The sequence below is a fragment of the Leptosomus discolor genome, chromosome 4, assembly GCF_034619465.1.
Source record: "Leptosomus discolor isolate bLepDis1 chromosome 4, bLepDis1.hap2, whole genome shotgun sequence".
Classification (NCBI taxonomy): domain Eukaryota; kingdom Metazoa; phylum Chordata; class Aves; order Leptosomiformes; family Leptosomidae; genus Leptosomus; species Leptosomus discolor.
In genome coordinates this window covers 52,437,781-52,443,889 of record NC_141394.1, presented here as the reverse complement: position 1 = coordinate 52,443,889, position 6,109 = coordinate 52,437,781, and positions in this window count along the sequence as shown.

The window sequence follows — 6,109 nt, the reverse complement described above, 5'->3', positions numbered from 1 at the left end:
GCAGAAGAAACGTCCCTTTAAAATGGCTAGGCTACTGCTGTCTAGCTATGGACATATTGAACTTCTGCAAATGTAACAAAAATGTTAGGTTTTTCTCAAGGCCACTTAAACTTTTAAAATGTATCTGTCCTCATAATCGGAGTTGCAAAGAAGACAGAGTGCTTAGTGGTTCTGGAACATGGTCACCGTCCCAGAGTTGACCACTCAAAGCACATATGCCTTTTAGACCCAGACATGAAATAACTGGACAGGTAGTAGCAGATGGAGGTGTGAGGAGATGGGTTTCCTCCTGGATATATTTAGTGCAAAATGGAGATCTGCAGGCATGAAATCATACCCGTCTTCCAAATATACAGACCTAGTTTGTCATTTGTGGAAAGTGATTTACAGTCCTATGTGGGCCAACATCTGGCTTTTGAGCTATTACGTGGCTCTCAAACTAACCAAGGTAGCTTTTCTCTGGGAGCTACACTATTACAAGCCAGGTGAAAGATTCTGTCGGTCTGCAGGAGATGATGAGCCACTAGCATTCTCAGTGTTAACTGTGGTGCACTACTCCAGACTGGATGTTTACCCACCCTCTTCATCCACAAAGGAAAGCTGTGCAAGCACCATCATATTCTGGATTAGTTTCTCATTTACTACCCAGTTTTCCAAGGCATATGAGATGTTTCTTTCTGTGGCTGATCACACAAAGATTTTGGCATTCAGGCTGTAGAATCAGAAATGCTATCTGCCTTTGAAACAGCTAATACTAAAGAACTGAAATAATAAAAATACGATCTTTTGTCTCAGGACACAGGACATTGTCCCATGATGATTCTTATCACACGATGAAATGGGTTGATTCTCATCCTCTGCTCCTTTGAGCAGCTCTGTCTCAAATGGCCCTTTCAAATCAGAAATTAATCCAACAACTTTAAATCTTAGAGAAAAACACTGAAAAATTTCTCTTGGTTTAGTAAGTGTGATATTCTCCAAAATGCAAATTAACTTTTTTTTAAAAAAAACAAAACAAAACAAAAAGAGGGACAGTTTGCTTGCTTTGTACCTCAAGATCTTCACAAAATTTCCATGATTTCTTTTGGGTTTTGCTCAAGTTCTTCCACTCCCTGGATGCAGCTTACTTTTCTGTTTCTGCATTTACTTGTTTCTTTCCTTCCCGAACATATTCACACACATGTGCAATATGCACTGAATAGCACTGAAAAATGTGAATTCTACTGCTGAGTAAGATGAAGAGTGAAAACAGAAGAAATACTGATGCATTGAGAGGCTATATGAACCATTACCTACTAGGAATGATATAAAGTCTCCCAATGTTAAAAAAATAAATTCTTATGTGGGATACTAACTCTGTGCCTCTAAATGCTCATTCAGACTCAGTGGAAATCTCTTGATAAGACCAAGTAGTAACACCCTCTGGGAAATCACACATCACATGTCAGCACCATTTCATTCATTGTCTCTACTAGTAGTTCATATCCTTCTTAGTGAAGAAAAGTCAGTGGGTTAATTGTGCTCCCTCTCTCCGTTCCTCTCTACGATATTTACATATGGAACAATATCTCTTATGCATAATTTCTTTAATGGGATATTCTGCAGCACAGGAGATTATTGTATCACATTTACTACTTTCACAGTTTTTGAAAGAACAAGAAACTAGATTTTGATCTTCTGGCTGGCTAAGTTACTTTAAAAAAAATATCTGCAAAACCATGGCCATCATGAACCAATACACTTTGCTGAAACATACAGAATGTTTCCTTTGACATTTTCAAATTGAGTTGCATTATTTTGGCATAGCTTGACCATTATTCGGAGCCTGATTTATCTTTGCAAATACTAAATATTGACTTTTATTTGCTTAGTATTGACAAAAGAGTCTGATTAAAAATGCTTAACCTTTTATACCCATCTAGAACCATTATTTGATTCCATTAAATAATTCTGTGAAGTCTCTCCTCGCTTTCCTGTGCATGTCATTAAACATACCCATAACCAAAAGCACTTCTGGGCTATCGCTGAAGACCACAAAGTATCCTACTGATACACTGCAGTGTTCTAATAGGGTCAGCAAGTTCCCCCATTTCTCCACTCTCAACAGAGACAAATCAAGTTTCTTACTTCAAAGTGCCCTGCAGAGAACATAATCAATTAACTCCAGTACCTGGCACATCGTAATATAAAAACTACTGCTTTCATTAGAACAGGAACACACTGGGTAAATAGCATTAGAAAACTACTTAGAGAGTTTTCTAACCTCAGGGACTCATCCTTTGAATGAAGACTGGGTCACTTAAAATTGCCTTCAGTAAATAGTTTAGAAATGTAAAAAGAATCCTAGAATGGGCAATAAAAATTGTTCCTTATTTGTAATCTTAAAAAAACCCCACAACCTTCAGCTTTATCTCTAAACTTCTATGTCAACTTGTAGTGCAGATGGCATACAAATTATATCTTGCCTGCTATAACATCAGCTATTTATATACTACCTCATCCTGTCTTGGGAAAAACTGCAAACTTTTTCCATGTGCAAAGTCTACCCCAGCTTGCCATGTCTTCCTCTACAGACGTTTTTTCTGCAGATCTAGAACAAGTGTTGCTGTCCCAGGGACAGTAATGTCATCTCCATGAGTTTTCCCATTTATCGATGCAACATAAGCTATGTGCACCAAAATCATCAAACAGCACTCATCATCATTCATCATCAATATACATTCATGTATACAAAAGTGTAGATTTCACTATTTTGACACTATAAATATTATTAAAGTCTTAATAAAAAGGATAGCAAATAATTGTCAAAGCACTGACCTGCCTTCTTTGCCATTGAAAATACAACCTCGAGTATTTTAAGGGCTTTTAATTATTTATTTTATTTGAACGTAGACACCTAGAGATACGAAGTCACCTTCTTCAGCTTCACCTAATATTTCAGAGGCAGAAGTCTGAGCTTTGAAACTTTTACTGTCTCTGAATTTTCCAAACTGTTAAATTGCGTTCACCTGGTGCATGTCCTTGTTTTATAATAGGGACTCCAACTTCACACCTAAAAGACACACGTACAAAAGCAAGAAACCAAACATGATACAATGTCATCAGTAAATAATTATAAAGTGTTGGCAGCAAAATGCAGACATCAGAATATTTCTTAGAAAATCAAGCATAAGATTATCTCACTGGCACTTTATGAAGTGTTATGTGGCTAGCAAGGCTATTTTTATGTCATACTAGGGTCAGAACAACCCACAAAGTCGCTGACATATGCAGCTGTCCTGTAAAATTACTATCAAATAACCACTAAAACACCTGATTAGTAACTTGCATACACATTTACTTCAGCAGTTCGCCAACACATCAATCATGCTTATGAATTGGACAAATAAATACCAATTTTTGCACTAAACCTTCGCACATAGCATTCTAAAAGTCTGATTCTTTTGTATCAAAGTACTGATTCGCAAGGTCTTTCAAAGACCTAAAAAAGGAAATAGCAAAATAATTGCAAAATTCACTTATGCAGTCTTGAGACATGGCACACATGCAGGCCATCGTTTCAGAAATGTTTACAAAGGAACAAATTTTCCACTGTAGCAGGTCCCCAAAGCCATGGAGACACTGCAGTTTTCCAAAGGAGTTGAGTGCCTCAGTTCCTTTTGACCTCATCACTAGAGAGGTACTCATGTACCCTTTAAAAAGGTCTATCTATGTATTTATTTTCATAATAAATCCTGGAATGGTAGATATAGGCTGATTCACTATCATTAATTACATGATTATGTGTGCTTATCATACAAGAAACACTAACAGTTATTTGTTAATAGCCAGTGGAGTGGGGGTTGCTCAGCAATCCGGTTGGGATCCATTTGGCTGCAGAACAGAGTGCAAATATGAAGTGACTTGTCTGCAGCAACAGCAGGCGTGATCTCCCGACCTCTTTCCCTGCAATGCCTTGGACCACGAATGCTATTATTTTCCAAGGACAAGAGACAGGATTTACATTTTTTGATGAGACTTTGGTTTGTTTGATTTGTTCTTTTTTTTTTTTTTTTAAATACTGCTTGCTTCAAGAACGGTACAACATTCTTTCCTCTAATTTTTGACAAATTACAGCTTGGCAAAGTTGAAGGTGTATTTTACTGGACAAAGACTGAAATGTTATGTTCTTCTTCAGAATTATTTCTGTCTTAAAAAAAAAAAAAGGGAAAAAACATGGAAGCTGACAGAACACACAAGAGCCACCTGAAAGTACACTGTGGTGAAGGTGAAGTTAAACCCTGCCGGAAATTACTCGCAGGCAAAATAGCTTGCAAACAACACTTTTGTTGGTTCAGTCCATTGCTAAGTTAGTGCTAGTTTGGTTTGTCTAGTTCTGTCGTTCCACATCTTTCTTTCTTGTTAAGTCAAACACAATATTTTCCTTGCTTGAAAATCTCTTTTGCCAAATATTCCTTCACCTTCCTTGAACAGGAGGCATACTATCCTCTATGTGGCCTATTCCTCAGTCTTCTAGTGAAATCATTCACCTTTGACCATCTTCAATTCAGGGCCCCATGGGAGGGCTTCTCTCACATCTGAAGTGAAAGAGGACAGGGGAAGGAGTTGTACAGGCTGTTGCCGTGCCCACTTCACTGCCATCTGGTCTACAATTTACTATCCCTCATCAAAGTGCACGCAGGACTATCCTATCTCACCACCTTCTGATAAAAAGAGAGTAGAGAGGGTTACAACCTTTATGTTAGCTAAGCAGAGGAACGAGAGATGATGCCAGCCACGTCTGCCTCTCTGAAAAAGAAAGTGAAGTAAGGCTCAGCCTTTCCAAGATCTGAGGAAGAAACTGGTGGGGGTGTTACTATGAGAATGAAGACGTTTGTCAGTACAGGTTACTGGTGACGGACACTAATGGTAAAGAAGTCAGAAGAGTATTTAGGGGTCCAAAACCCTAAATAGTCCCTAAAGCAGCCTATCACTAACACTCCAAGAGCTGAACTGGAAATTATCTCGTCAGTGCGAGCCATGAGACTTCACCTCATTAACACATTTGCCAAATTAAGAAATGTTTGGTAGAACAAAACACTGATTATACTGTCAATTCCATGAACTGACATAAAAATGGCTTGCAAAAATTTTGTACTGCAAGCATTACAGAAGCGATATCTAGTTTATCAGTCACCTTCCTGATGAATGAGACAGGCGATGCTGCAGTCTCTTAAAGGAGGCAATATTTGTCAATATTTGCCAAGTGCTATAGATCAAGCCTTGTGCTTACAGAAAATGTTTATCCTATTAGTGCAACTAAACAAAAACCTATTGACTCTAAAAAGTCTGTTTCTTTTGTATCCACTAAAAAAATAGAATCTAAATTTCAATGCTTATTATTGTATATAAGAGGATTACTCTGTTTACGTAAGGATGTTAAAACTTAAATGGCAGAAAAAAGTCTTGTCCCTCTATATCCTTCTTGTCCTGCTTAATTGTGAGAAAAAAATCAATAACCTCATAAAGATTGTCTTTGAACTAGTTTGAAAGTCTAAAAAACCCTCATGTATTCAGAAATAAATCTTCCATCTTGAATATTCATTGCCCTGGTATCAAAGAACTGTTTTCATGCATCCTTAATTACCTCATTTCACCCTTGTTCGTTCTCTTTCCCATCTTGCAGAATGTTTTCTCCAGTAAAATAACAGCAGAGACTCAACCCAAATTGCTGCTCCAATACGAGAAGTAGTCACAGTTCTCTCAATGTACCAGCATATTTTATTACTCTAGTATTAATGCCTAATAATATATACTGAAGGGCCAAGTTTCCCCAGAGCATACACATTGCCAATGTTCGTTACCATCATCTGCTCTTCTTTCATACCACAGCAAAGTCTGCCAAGTGCAGGTCCCTCAAGATTGGGAAACTGATATCAGCTAGATTAGCACTCTTACACTCAAGCCAGGAGTGACAGCTTCAAGTGAAATAGTCTAAAATGTCAAAATCATCAATAATGTTGCACACTCCAAGCAAATGCTCTTTCTCCTTCTAAATGATATTTGCATAAATGCAATGGTTATATACATGGGGCATCAGTATTACTGGATTAATTATTTATCAGCAGAA